The sequence below is a fragment of the Eubalaena glacialis genome, chromosome 2 (assembly GCF_028564815.1).
Source record: "Eubalaena glacialis isolate mEubGla1 chromosome 2, mEubGla1.1.hap2.+ XY, whole genome shotgun sequence".
NCBI classification, from domain to species: domain Eukaryota; kingdom Metazoa; phylum Chordata; class Mammalia; order Artiodactyla; family Balaenidae; genus Eubalaena; species Eubalaena glacialis.
The window spans coordinates 166305785-166318619 of NC_083717.1; the positions used below are offsets into that span (position 1 = coordinate 166305785).

At 40.0% G+C, this 12835-nt stretch overlaps 1 protein-coding gene across 1 annotated transcript in view; it reads left to right on the forward strand.

Moving 5' to 3' along the window:
- The first annotated feature begins 6720 nt into the window (after positions 1 to 6720).
- The window catches only part of RBM25 (RNA binding motif protein 25), a 52411-nt gene continuing 46296 nt past the window's right edge, over positions 6721 to 12835 (forward strand). The window contains exon 1 of the mRNA XM_061180994.1: positions 6721 to 6894. The gene's annotated coding sequence lies outside the window, so the exon portion shown is untranslated. The remainder of the gene's footprint in view (positions 6895 to 12835) is intronic.

Sequence of the window (12835 nt, forward strand, 5' to 3'; positions counted from 1 at the left end):
CTTCTGGAAGAAATTCTGACCATAAACAAGATGAAAAGACAACCTACGAACTGGGAGAAAACATTTGCAAACGATGTGACCGACAAGGGCTTAATTTCCAAAATATACAAACAGCTCATACAATTCAATAACAAAAAAACAAATAACCCAATCAAAAAATGGGCAGAAGACCTAAATAGACATTTCTCCAAAGAAGACATACAGATGGCCAAGAAACACATGAAAAGCTGCTCAACATCATTAATTATTAGAGAAATGCAAATCAAAACCACAATTAGGTACCTCCTCACACCAGTCAGAATGGCCATCATTAAAAAGTCTACAAATAATAAATGTTGGAGAGGGTGTGGAGAAAAGGGAACTCTCTTGCACTGTTGGTGGGAATGTAAATTGATACAGCCACTATGGAGAACAGTATGGAGGTTCTTTAAAAAACTAAAAATAGAGTTGCCATATGATCCAGCAATCCCACTCCTGGGCATATACCCAGACAAAGCTATAATTTGAAAAGATACATGCACCCCTATGTTCATATGTTCATAGCAGCACTATTTACAATAGCCAAGACATGGAAACAATCTAAATGTCCATTGACAGATGAATGGATAGACGATGTGATATATATATATATATATAACATATATATATGTTATATATATATATAAAACATGGAAATATTACTCAGCCATAAAAAGGAATGAAATAATGCCATTTGCAGCAACATGGATGGACCTAGAGACTATCATACTAAGCGAAGTAAATCAGAAAGAGAGTACTTCCCTGGTGGCGCAGTGGTTAAGAATCCGCCTGCCAATGCAGGGGACACGGGTTTGAGCCCTGTTCCGGGAAGATCCCACATGCCACGGAGCAACTAAGCCCCTGCACCACAACTACTGAGCCTGTGCTCTAGAGCCCACGAGCAACAACTACTGAGCCTGTGTGGCACAACTACTGAAGCTCACTCACCTAGAGCCCGTGCTCTGCAACAAGAGAAGCCACCACAATGAGAATCCCCTGGCAACAAAGACTCAACACAGCCAAAAATAAATTTTTTTAAAAATCATAAAGAGAAAGACAAATACCGTATGACATCACTTATAAGTGGAATCTAAAATATGACGCTAATGACCATATCTATGAAACAGAAACAGACTCACAGACACAGAGAACAGACCGTGGTTGCCAAGGGGGGTGGGGGTGGGGGAGGGAAGGATTGGGAGTTTGGGATTAGCAGGTGCAAACTATTATACATAGAATGAATAAACAACAAGGTCCTATTGCATAGCACAGGGGACTATATGCAATATCCTGTGACAAACCATAATGGAAAAGAATACAAAAAAATATATATATGTATAACTGAATCACTTTGCTGTACAGCAGAAATTAACAAAACATTGTAAATCAACTATACTTCAATAAAATTTAAAAAAAAAAGAACTTCTGAAATCCACTTATACTTTCTCCTAAATTAAAAAGCACGTGGGCTCAAAGTAGCCATGTATGACCATGAGGGGAGCTAGCCTTAGAACAAGGCCCCCATTGTAGATGGTAGAGCAGAGAGGTAGGAAGAAATAAAGACAGGAAGAACCTCATTCTTGATAAAATTACTGAGGTTCTGGATCACTTAGCCCTGAAGGGCAGCCTAGCTAGTCTTTCTGCTGAATGGGCCAGTACATTTCCTTACTGGCTAAGCCAGGTTGAGTGAGTTGTTTGTTTCTTGTTTTTGAAAACTTTCTAGTCCAGACATTATGACACAACCGTATTACGGAGTACAATGCAGCAGTTTTAAAGCCAGATTTCTGGGCTTCCCAGGTGGTGCAGTGGTTGAGAATCTGCCTGCCAATGCTGGGGACACGGGTTCAAATCCTGGTCCGGAAAGATCCCACATGCCGCGGAGCAACTAAGCCCGTGTGCCACAATTACTGAGCCTGTGCTCTAGAGCCCGCGAGCCACAACTACTGAGCCTGTGTGGTGAAACTACTGAAGCCCGCGTGCCTAGAGCCCGTGCTCCGCAACAAGAGAAGCCACCACAATGAGAAGCCCGTGCACCGCAACAAAGAGTAGCCCCCGTTCGCCACAATTAGAGAAAGCCCGTGCGCAGCAACGAAGACCCAACATAGCCAAAAATAAGTAAATAAATAAATAAATAAATGTATAACAAAAGAAAAAAACATTAAACAGAACAAAACATTGAGGCTACCTATATGTTCTTTTCCAATCTCCACCTTTGCTCTCTCCAAAAGGGAAATAGTAATTCCAAGAGGTAACCACTACCCTGAATTTTTCATTAATTTTTTTTAAAGTATAGTTTTACCAGGTTTTTTTAAACAATAGATTCTTACTTATACCATTTTTTAAATTTTTTATTTTATTCATTTATTTTTGGCTGCGTTGGGTCTTCGTTGCTGCATGCAGGCTTTCTCTAGTTGTGGTGAGCAGGGGCTTCTCTTGTTGCCAAGCATGGACTCTAGGCGTGCGGGCTTCAGTAGTTGTGGCACGTGGGCTCAGTAGTTGTGGCTTGCAGGCTCTAGAGCGCAGGCTCAGTAGTTGTGGTGCATGGGCTTAGTTGCTCTGAGGCATGTGGAATCTTCCCGGACCAGGGCTCAAACCCGTGTCCCCTGCATTGGCAGGTGGATTCTTAACCACTGCACTACCAGGGAAGCCCTTTTTGTATCTTTTTTTTTTTTTTTTTTTTTAATTTTTGGCCGTGCCACGTGGCATGTGGGATCTTAGTTCCCTAACCAGGGATCGAACTCGTGCCTCCTGCAGTGGAAGCACAGATTCTTAACCATTGGACCACCAGGGAAGTCCCAGGTTCTTACTTATACCATTTTTAAATTTTGATAGTAATGGTATCATACAATATACAGACTTATGACTTTTTTTACTCAACACATCATGTGTGTAACTGTAGTTTATTCATTCTATTTTTATAAAATGCTCATTATGTGAATTTTTGAAAATATGTACATTTATTCTCCTGTCAGACATTTGAGTACTTTCCATTATTTTTTTCCTTTATGAACAATGGTGCCATGGACATTCTTGAACATGTGTCCTGGTGCATATATGCAAAGGTTTCTCTATAAAATTAAGAGTAGAACTGCTGGGTCTTAGGCAAAGCACATGCTTTATTTTTCTAGGTTATACTAAAATAGTTCTATCAATATACATTTCCACCAGCAATCCCTAAGTGTTCCTATTATTCTACATCCTTGTATTATTAGACTTCTTATTTTGTACCAATGAAATGACTTTAAAATGATATCTCACTATGGTATTAGCATTTCTATGATTACTAATAAATGGTAACAATTTTCATATCTTATTCATTATTTGTCCTCCTTCTGCAGTCCTAGTTAAACATAGCTCAGGATAATACTTCCCCCTAGAAGCCTTCCCTGACTTCCCCAGATCCTCAGGCTAGCCTAAGTGTTGCTACTAATACTTTGCATATTTCTATCATTACATTTTAACAAACCCTCCATTTTTCAAGGCTACTTGACTATCTCTTCTTTATATCCCAAAGTATAGTCTAATTCATCATTTCATATAGAAGACTGCCCTTTTTTATACCCATTTCCTCTTCCACCCAATGTTATTACTTGTTTTTTGATAATTTTAGAAGACCTAACACAAGGATATCTCTATCTTCTATAATTACATATATATTTTAATAATGCCAAGTGACAGCAGTTTGAATTCACATAAAGTCTAGATCTTGATGACAAAGTAGCCTAAATTGGAGCTCTAGGCAGAGATGTAGAGAAAAACTGATTATCTGGTTGTTTAAAACTATTTTCCTATATTTTAAAGATATGCTGTGATTTTTAAAAATCTACGTATCTAGTTTGGCAATTTAAAAATGAATAAACACATGGTCCCTTCCTTGAGGGAACTCAACGTCTAATACAGAAACTATGTGACAAACAGATGACTATCATACAGGAAGCTACGTGGGTAGGCCTTTGGGAGAATAGAGCTTCATCAGGATACCACCTTAGCTCCAGCAGCTCTGATGACAGCTCAGGTGCCTTGATAAGAATTCCAATAATTTCCTCTTCTCAATCCAGGGCACAAACGTGCCTATTCTACTGACCTGTTTTTGACGTAATTCACCTACTTTCTCACCTACCACTGCATTTCTCTTTTATTTATTTATTTTGGCATGCGGGATCTTAATTCCCCAACCAGGGTTTGAACCCGCCCCTCCTACAGTGGAAGCGTGGAGTCTTAACCACTGGACTGCCAGGGAAATCCCTGCATTTCTCCTTTGCTATCAATTCATTGACTCCACTATATTTTCAGTTTAAATTGAGAGGATCTGCTTGGTCCAGCTAAAGAATGTTTTTCTCATAGGTCACCTGATATTTTGCTGACCAGTTGGCTCAGATACAGCAGTAGGAATAAGGCCAGAATGTACATAATGCAGTTAGCAATATCCAAATTAATTATCTACAGCCACATTCCTCAGCAAGGGCCTATGAGAAAAACTCCTCAGGAGGGGGATGAGGATCATTACAAATGAATGGCTTGGCCTGTGCTCTACAAGTCATATATAAATGTATTATTTAGGACTCTTTCCATGGAAGGGATAGAACACTCAATTCAAACTGATTTAGGAAAAGGAATTTATTGGCTTACGTACCAAGAAGCCTAGAAGCATAACTGGCTTAAAGAATGGCTGAATCCATGGTTTCAAACGATATTGTCAAAAATCTCTCATCTTCTCTTAGCTCTGCTTTCTTCTGTGCTGGTTTCATTTTATCCCCGCTAGTTCTAAGTTTAAATCCTCCCAGATGTAAGCTAAGTGAAAAAAGGGAGTCCTCCCCCTCTCCCCTTTAAGCATTATTCCTGATAGGATGAGGCACATAGTGTAGTGGTTGAGAGCATGGACTCAGGAACTAGGTTGGTTCCTCAATTACCTACTATTCCTATGATCTTGGGCAAGTTATTTAACCTCTTCAAGACTTAATTTTTTTTCATCTGTATTACACTAGCTCCTACTTCCCTCGGTGGCTGTGAGGTTTAAAGTTGCTGATGTTTGCATGATGCTTAAAATAGTGCCCGATACAATGCAAGGGCTAAATTACCACCTGTGATTGGGTCATAAGTCCACCCCTATGTCCTAAGGGTTCTGGCTAAGGTTGGGACTTTCTATCCAAACTACAAAGATCTGGAGTAGTGGAGGGATGGTTTATTTTAAGAAATTTGGAGTGCCTTTACCAAAGGCTGGGGAATGGGTGCTGGGTCAACGTAAACAACAAATGTCAACTACAGGAAAGCAAACTGTTGCTTGAGACAACTTCCCTCTCTAAGGTTTTATTTTATGATACAGAGTAACCTGAAAGGATTTCTCTGTTTATGCTTGTGGTTGTAAAAAAGAATGCACAAACTCTTTTTATTTGCAAAATGTAACCAGCATTTGACTAGCGCTTTACTGAACAAAGTATTTTCACATGCATTAGCTAAGTTAACCCCCGCCAACAGCTCTGGGGAGTAGGTATTATTAACCTTTCTTAATGGTAACAAACCCAGCAAGCCGAAATACAGATGGATGTAAATTTTACAAATGGTGGTACTGTTAGCGTTTCACATTAGTCTCCCACTGCATTTTATGTTCTGTTGGTACCCATGTATAATCATTTCCTTCATTCAACATGTATTTTTTGAGCCCTTGCTATGTATCAGGCATTCTTCTAGGCACTGGAGATACACAGCAGTGAACAAAACACAATACTCGCACTCCTTAAGTTTACATTCTAGTGGGGTATGTGCAGACAAACCATAAAATAAATAAGAAAAGTGTTAGAGAGTAATATTAAACAGGAAAAGCTGATAGGAAGTATACAGATATGTTCAATTTTATATGCAGTGGTCAGTTTGTCATCTACTCTGCGCTGTTTGCAGCTCTCCCGAACAAAGATAACGTCTCCCTCCTATTTACCATACTCCCAGCACCAGGCACTCAGAGAGACAATAACTGTATACTGAATAAGTTATAAGCCTTCTGAGAAGCAAGCAGTTGGGAAGCAAAGGCCTGTAAATAGATACTGACCATACAGTCCATAAACTGAATAACTTAATCATTCCTGATTAGTTTATTTCTTATAATCTAATAAGTGAAATTCTTTTTAGCACGTTTACATTACAGAATGAAAGCTGTGTTAAATGTTTTTACAGGCCGTTTTAGGAACTTCAAACATGTTTTAGCCGCCTCTTTGGCCCTACCAGCGCGCGTAAGCTTTGTGTTTGTGCATGTATGTGCGCACTTCTTAAAAACCGCAGCCTGTGCCACTTATCTCTTGGTATTAACAGAAGTTTTCTAGGATTAGCACTTGGGGTTTCTTCTGAGGTGCTGGGTGAGGGCCAGTTATCAGCCCATTGAACCTCAAAGAGCCTAAGAGCGAGGTTCTAAGGCCCGAAACACAAACTACAAAAAGTGGGAAACCCTCTTACAGCCCTCGCGCAGTGTCCGGCCGGAACCTTGACCTCAAGATGGCGTCGCGTAATCATAAGATTCAATCAGCTCCAATCAAAAATGGCAGGGTGGGTCGTAACATACAGCTCGAGCCTTTCTAGCTCTCATTAGGCGCTCCTCTCTATGGTTGTTCGCCGCTGCGTGGTGATTCAGAGCCAAGAGTGACGATTACCTACCTACGCTCTTCTCTATGATCCTCCTCGCCACGCCCCCAGCCGCAGTGCACGCCGGGCAATAGGAAGACCTCCAGAAGCTCCCCGCTCAGCGCGGATGTGTTTGCGGCCTGTGAGAGTAGGCGCTTCGGCACTAGTCTCTCGGGTAGCGGCGCGCAGAAATCTCGAGCTGGTGGAACCCCCTTGTAATCTGGAGTCCGGAAGGCCGCGAAGACAATACAGTTTCCTCAGCGGCGGGTGAGTTCGCTCCTCTGAACGCGTGTGGAAACCGGGAGACAGGGTACTTCGGCTGAGGGAGGAGGGAAAGCCGGGGAGCCTGCGAAAGGGCCGGGGTGGGATGGGGATAAGGGGGGGTGGGGGTGGGGTGGGGTGGGGGAGGGGATGGGCACGGGCACGAGGCTTGGGTTTCTCCACTTCTTTAAGGCCTCGAAAACGAGTGGGCCCAGTAGGAGCCCGTGGAGGCCGGACCTACTGCCAGAGCCTTCCTCCTTGCATTGTCGCCCACTTTCCCTTTCCTTTCCACGGCTCGCCACAGAGAGGCCTCGGCCCATTCTGGGCTCCACGTTTGCCACAAAACGCTCGGTCGGCCGCTGGGGAGCCCTTCCCTGAGGCCCCTTTCTAACCTGAGCCTGCGGAAGCCCTGTGGTAGATATTCCGGGCCTAGGATACAGTTGCCCCAGGCTCTGCCTAGAAGCCGGCTAGCACCCACCCTTTCTTTTAGCGGGGGGCTGGCCACCAACTGTTTTCTGTCCCTTCTTCGGTCGTCTAAAGCCCGCCACCGAGTGAACTGCCTTCCCTCCCCCCGCCCCCGACTTGAATTTAGCTACTGCCCACCTTTTCTAGCACCCTTCTGGTTGGTTTGCTTGTCTAAGATTGTGGTGAGTGGTGTGGCCTTGCCCCCTTCCTCCCCTGGAGGTTAAAGTAAACTATATCTTCATTGATTCTAGGGGAGGACCCAGCTCCACGTTAAAATATGTTGCTTCGTTCTCATGCTTCTTTGGTCTTCAATACTACTTTTAAAACACGTTTTTCGAAATAATTCTAGGAGTATGAAGATTTTTGAAGTTATGTAATATGGTTGTATATTGCCATGGAAAAGCCATTTTGATACTGGGCAGAGTGGAGCCGACCAAAAGGAGGGAGGAGATTGGACTTCTCTTGCCCCAGACTGCTATAGTGTGAAGTACTGTGAATTGGGTAGTTGGCAGTAGTGTATAAACAGTTCTTATATAGTTTTAGGAGCTTTAATTTCTAAAAGGTTATTTCCAAAAATGTTCAGAGGCCTAGAAAGGCATTCAGTGGTCATTAGTTCCTCACGATTCAAGTAGATACTATGCTATTCTCATTTAATTTTTCTTAAAGCCTTGGTTTTCTTCACTTGTAAAATGAGGATTATTAATTGTATTCACCTCATAGGTTATTGGAATTGGGAATTAATTGAAAAAAAATATGTAAAATCCTTAGTGCAATACCCAAGTAACATAGTGTTCAGTCCACATTAACTGATAGTGTTTCTTATTTAAGAATTTTCAGTGAAGTATCAATACAAGACCCTAACCCTGACTCTAACATTTCGTCCAGTGTACTCTGGATAGACTTTTGTAAATAAAGTCAGAGTTAATCATTGGTATGTCATTACTAGAAAGAGGCATTGTGATAAGCGAAAACAGCCTTTGGATTGGTAATTTCAGGATAGTGGGGACTGTGGAGTCCCTACCCATTTATTGTGTTCCTTTGGACAAGTTAGCTTCTTCATCTGTAAAAGAAGAAAAAAATATCTACGCTAGGTAATTTGGTAGGTTAAGTGAGGTAATGTTGAAAGCTTTTGTAAACAAAAGTAGATTAATATCTTACCTGTTATTTTTATTAAATAATTCATCTTCTTGGGGTTACCAATTTCCTTTTTCTTTTTTGGCTACAGGCAAGTTAGCTATATACCTTTTTCATTTACACATGATTTAGGGAAAAATCATTTTGACTTTTATACTATAGAAGCAAAAGTAATCATTGAATCTTTTAACATCTTATAAAAACATTCTGTTTATTTTTTTAATCTCTTGATAGTTTTTTTCTGATTCTACCACTGCTGTTCATGAGAATTTTGATTGATTCCTCAAAGTTTTTGAATAGCTTTCTTCCTTTTTTTGAATTTTGAAGCTCCAGAAAATAAAAAGAACATATTTCCACTAACCAGAATTGATATTGCTTTTTAACTTTTTATTTTGACATAATTTCAGAGTTCAAAGAATTCTCAGATATCTTTCATCTAGATTCCCCAGATGTTAACGTTTTAGCAATTTGCTTTATTCTCCTCTCCTTTTTATCCCCATAGTTTTCTTCTGAAATCTTTTGCTAGTAAGTTGCAGATGTGGTGTCCCTCTTAACCCCTGAATACTTAAGTGTGTATTTTTTACAGACAGTTACATTCTCTTAATTAACAACAGTACAGTGATCAAAATCAGGAAATTAATATTGGTACAGTATAATCTACCGGTTTTAACTGGGTTTTGCCTGAAATTGTCCTGAAGTCGTATTGCTACCTTTTATTAAGGTATAATTAACATGTAAAATGCACTCATTGTAAATGTACAATTCAGTGTTTTTCAGTAAATGTGCAGAGTTGTGCAACCACTACCCCCAAAGGATCCCTGTTTTCTGTTTGAAGTCACTCCCTATTCCCACCTCAGCTCTGGACTACCACTAATCTCTGTCTATAGTTAGGCTTGCTTTGCTTAGGCTGGGGCAGTTATGTCAGTCCATTGTACCTTGAAGGCTATAAGCAGAGCAGGAAACAGTGCATGCTACACTAATCATTCATATTTAATGTAGAGTTACTGGACTGGCTGTATAATTACACATAATAACTTAGAATTTGCTCTTTCAGAACTAATAAAAATAATGCTTAGAAAAGAACCTGGCAAATAATTGGAGCTGGATGTTTTATTGAATAAATGATTAAGTTGTATATGAGTGTTTGCTGAGGAGAATCTGTTGGTTCAGTTGCTTCTTGGCACACAGTGTCCTGATGGGGTTAGCCTGTAAATCTATCCCTGGTGAAATATTTTGTGTCTATCGGGATAAATCTGTAATGGAGGAATGCAAAGAAGCAGTAATAGTATTCTCATGAGTGCAGAAAAAGAGTGGTTTAAGAGAGTAAAGAGAAAAAAGTGAAAAAGAAAAGCAGAATGCATGCATATGTTGAGGGGTAGAGGTAAGCTTCTTTAGAAGTTTGTTTTCTTTTTGGGGAGGACCAAATTTATTGAGATAAAATTTACATACAGTAAAAGGCACCCATTTTAATTTCAGTGAATTTTGATGAATACATAAACCTGTACGACCACTGTCACAGTAGAGATAGGGCACACGTCCAACATAGGGGCTTGTTTTTGTTACTTTGGGCCATAAAGTTTCATACTTAGCAAGTGAAAATGCTTTGAACCTTCTAAAAGTGAAACACTGCTATTCAAGTATTCTTTAAGTGCTGTTTAAGTCAGGTCAGTGCTAATAAAATAACCTCTGCATCTCTCTCAAGCCCCACACACAATCCCTCAGCAATTGACCACATTCAAAGTATATACAGAAACCAATAACTTGTTACCACTTCACTGCTACCACCTGTTCTAGGCCATCTCTTTTGTCTGGATTATTGCAGTAGTCTCTTGCGTCTCTACCCTTGTTCTCCTCCAGTCTTAGTTTCACATAGTGGCCAGTGACAGTGTTAAAATATAAGTCAAGTCAAAACCCTTTCAAATGTTTTGCATCTCATTCAGAGTAAAAACCAGTACTTTTACAGCGGCTTACAAAGCATTACACTCTTTGAACCCCCTTCCCATCTCCAGCTTGCCGCCAGTACTGTGCTCCAACTGTTGGCGTTGTTACTCCTGCAAAACACTGCATTCCCACCTCAGCCTCTTTGTATTTGCTGTTTCCTTTGCTGGGAAGGCTGTTGCCCCCCAGGATAGAGTTTCCTGCCTCAGTCTCTTGCAAGTCTTTCTTCAGATGTTACCTTCTTGGTGAGACCTGACCACCATGTTTAAAATAAAGCACTCCCTAGCTCTCTTCCCTAGTTCATTCTACAAAGTACCTACCAACTTTGACTATCTGTATAATTTATTGTAAGTGAGTATTACAATTTATCAACTATAGGCAAAAATGGTAAGCTTCATTTATTTTAAAAGTTTATTCTCATTCATTTTCACATACATCAGAGTATACCAAACTTTACGTTGAAGTAAGTGGTTGATACTCATTTTAGGATTTTTTTTGGCTGTGTTGGGTCATCATTGCTGCGCGTGGGCTTTCTCTTCGTTGCAGAGCACAGGCTCTAGGCACGTGGGCTTCAGTAGTTGTGGTGCACGGGCTTAGTTGCTCTGTGGCATGTGGGATCTTCCCAGACCAGGGCTCGAACCCGTGTCCCCTGCATTGGCAGGCAGATTCTTAACCACTGTGCCAGCAGGGAAGTCCCTAGGATGTTTAAAGTGAATATTAATATTTATCAGAGATCATCAGAAATGTTTGTTTTCTGAATTTTCATAGGAGGGGCTGTTATCTTATTAAGATTACCTTCACCTCTGAAGTTTAGCCTACAAATAAGCAAGTTTTGAACAGTTCCAAATAAAAGGGACATACTTTGTAGAAAAATTGGAGTGAATGAAATGAGTATATTAGCATAAACTGAAACATAATCTGGTTAACTCTTAACAGAATGAATGATACATTTGAAAACCATGAAAAATAGTTTAAATACCAAGAACTTAGAGGGTTTCTTTTTAAAAGTAGTATTTGTATTTAGTACTTGGGAAAAAGTGATTCTAAAGATGAATTCATGGCCCAATCTTTGTAACCATTGTGAGGCTAGGTACTGAGTCATTGCTAGAATAGTACCTGGCACATGGTAGCTTCTTAATAAATTTATTTAAAGAGGTTCTCAGAGTTTATTTGTTTACTGATTCATTCACTGATTATTTATTTAACAGGTATTAATACCAACTGCCCTGCTAAGAAAGTGCTGAGATAGAGTATTATAATGATAATATAAAAGCTCTGTAAGTAGGACAGTAACCCTCGACGTTTTAAAAGGATATACACTCCTGTCACCTTCCATGTGGAATATTTGTTTTTGTTTTGGGTGAAAAAGTATTTTAAAAAAGATTATTGGGGGGCTTCCCTGGTGGTGCAGTGGTTGAGAGTCTGCCTGCTAGTGCAGGGGACACGGGTTCGACCCCTGGTCTGGGAGGATCCCACATGCCGCGGAGCGGCTGGGCCCGTGAGCCACAACTACTGAGCCTGCGCGTCTGGAGCTTGTGCTCCGCAACAAGAGAGGCCGCCATGGTGAGAGGCCCACGCACCGCGATGAAGAGTGGCCCCCGCTTGCTGCAGCTAGAGAGGTCCCTTGCACAGAAGCGGGGACCCAACACAGCCAAAAATAAATAAATAAATTAATTAATTAATTTTTTAAAAAAAATTTAGAAACAAAGGCAGAGGTGTAGATGAAACAAGTTTGGCAATATATTAAAAAAATTATTAAAAAATTCAACACGTTTACAATCTTAAATTAGTTACATTTTTCTTTTTAACTTAAGTTGATACCTAGTTAATATTTAAGGCATTTCCAGTACTTTATTTGCTGGTATATGACAACATTCTAGGAATTTATTTTACTTGTAAAGCTTCCTAAATATTTTAAGTGTACTGTGTTTTCGAAATTGAAGTTTAGATTTTACAACATATTGTATATCATAACTTATTAAGTGAAAAGAACACTGAGGAAGAAGAGTTGTGAGGATGAAGGACATGCTTTTTAAAGAAATGTCTAATAAACAGGTAGAAAGATACTCAGTCGCACTAGTGATTAGGGAAATGCAAGTTGAAAGTACTTTTTACCTGTCACACTGGAGATTTACTACAGTGATGGTGAGGATATGAGGAAAGGGCATACCCATGTACTGTTGGTGGGAATATTAATTTGTACACTAGATTAGGAGGATGATTTGGAGGTAAAGAGTAGATACATACAGTACTGATCTATATTATAGAATTACTTGCACTGGTGCTTAGAGTTATATGTTCAATATGTTCAAGAATGTTTAATATGATTTGTAAGAGGTAAAATGTGGAGAATCATCAATGTTGGTTAGTTACAGCTATATAGTAATAGTTTACTGCATTATAAAGAATG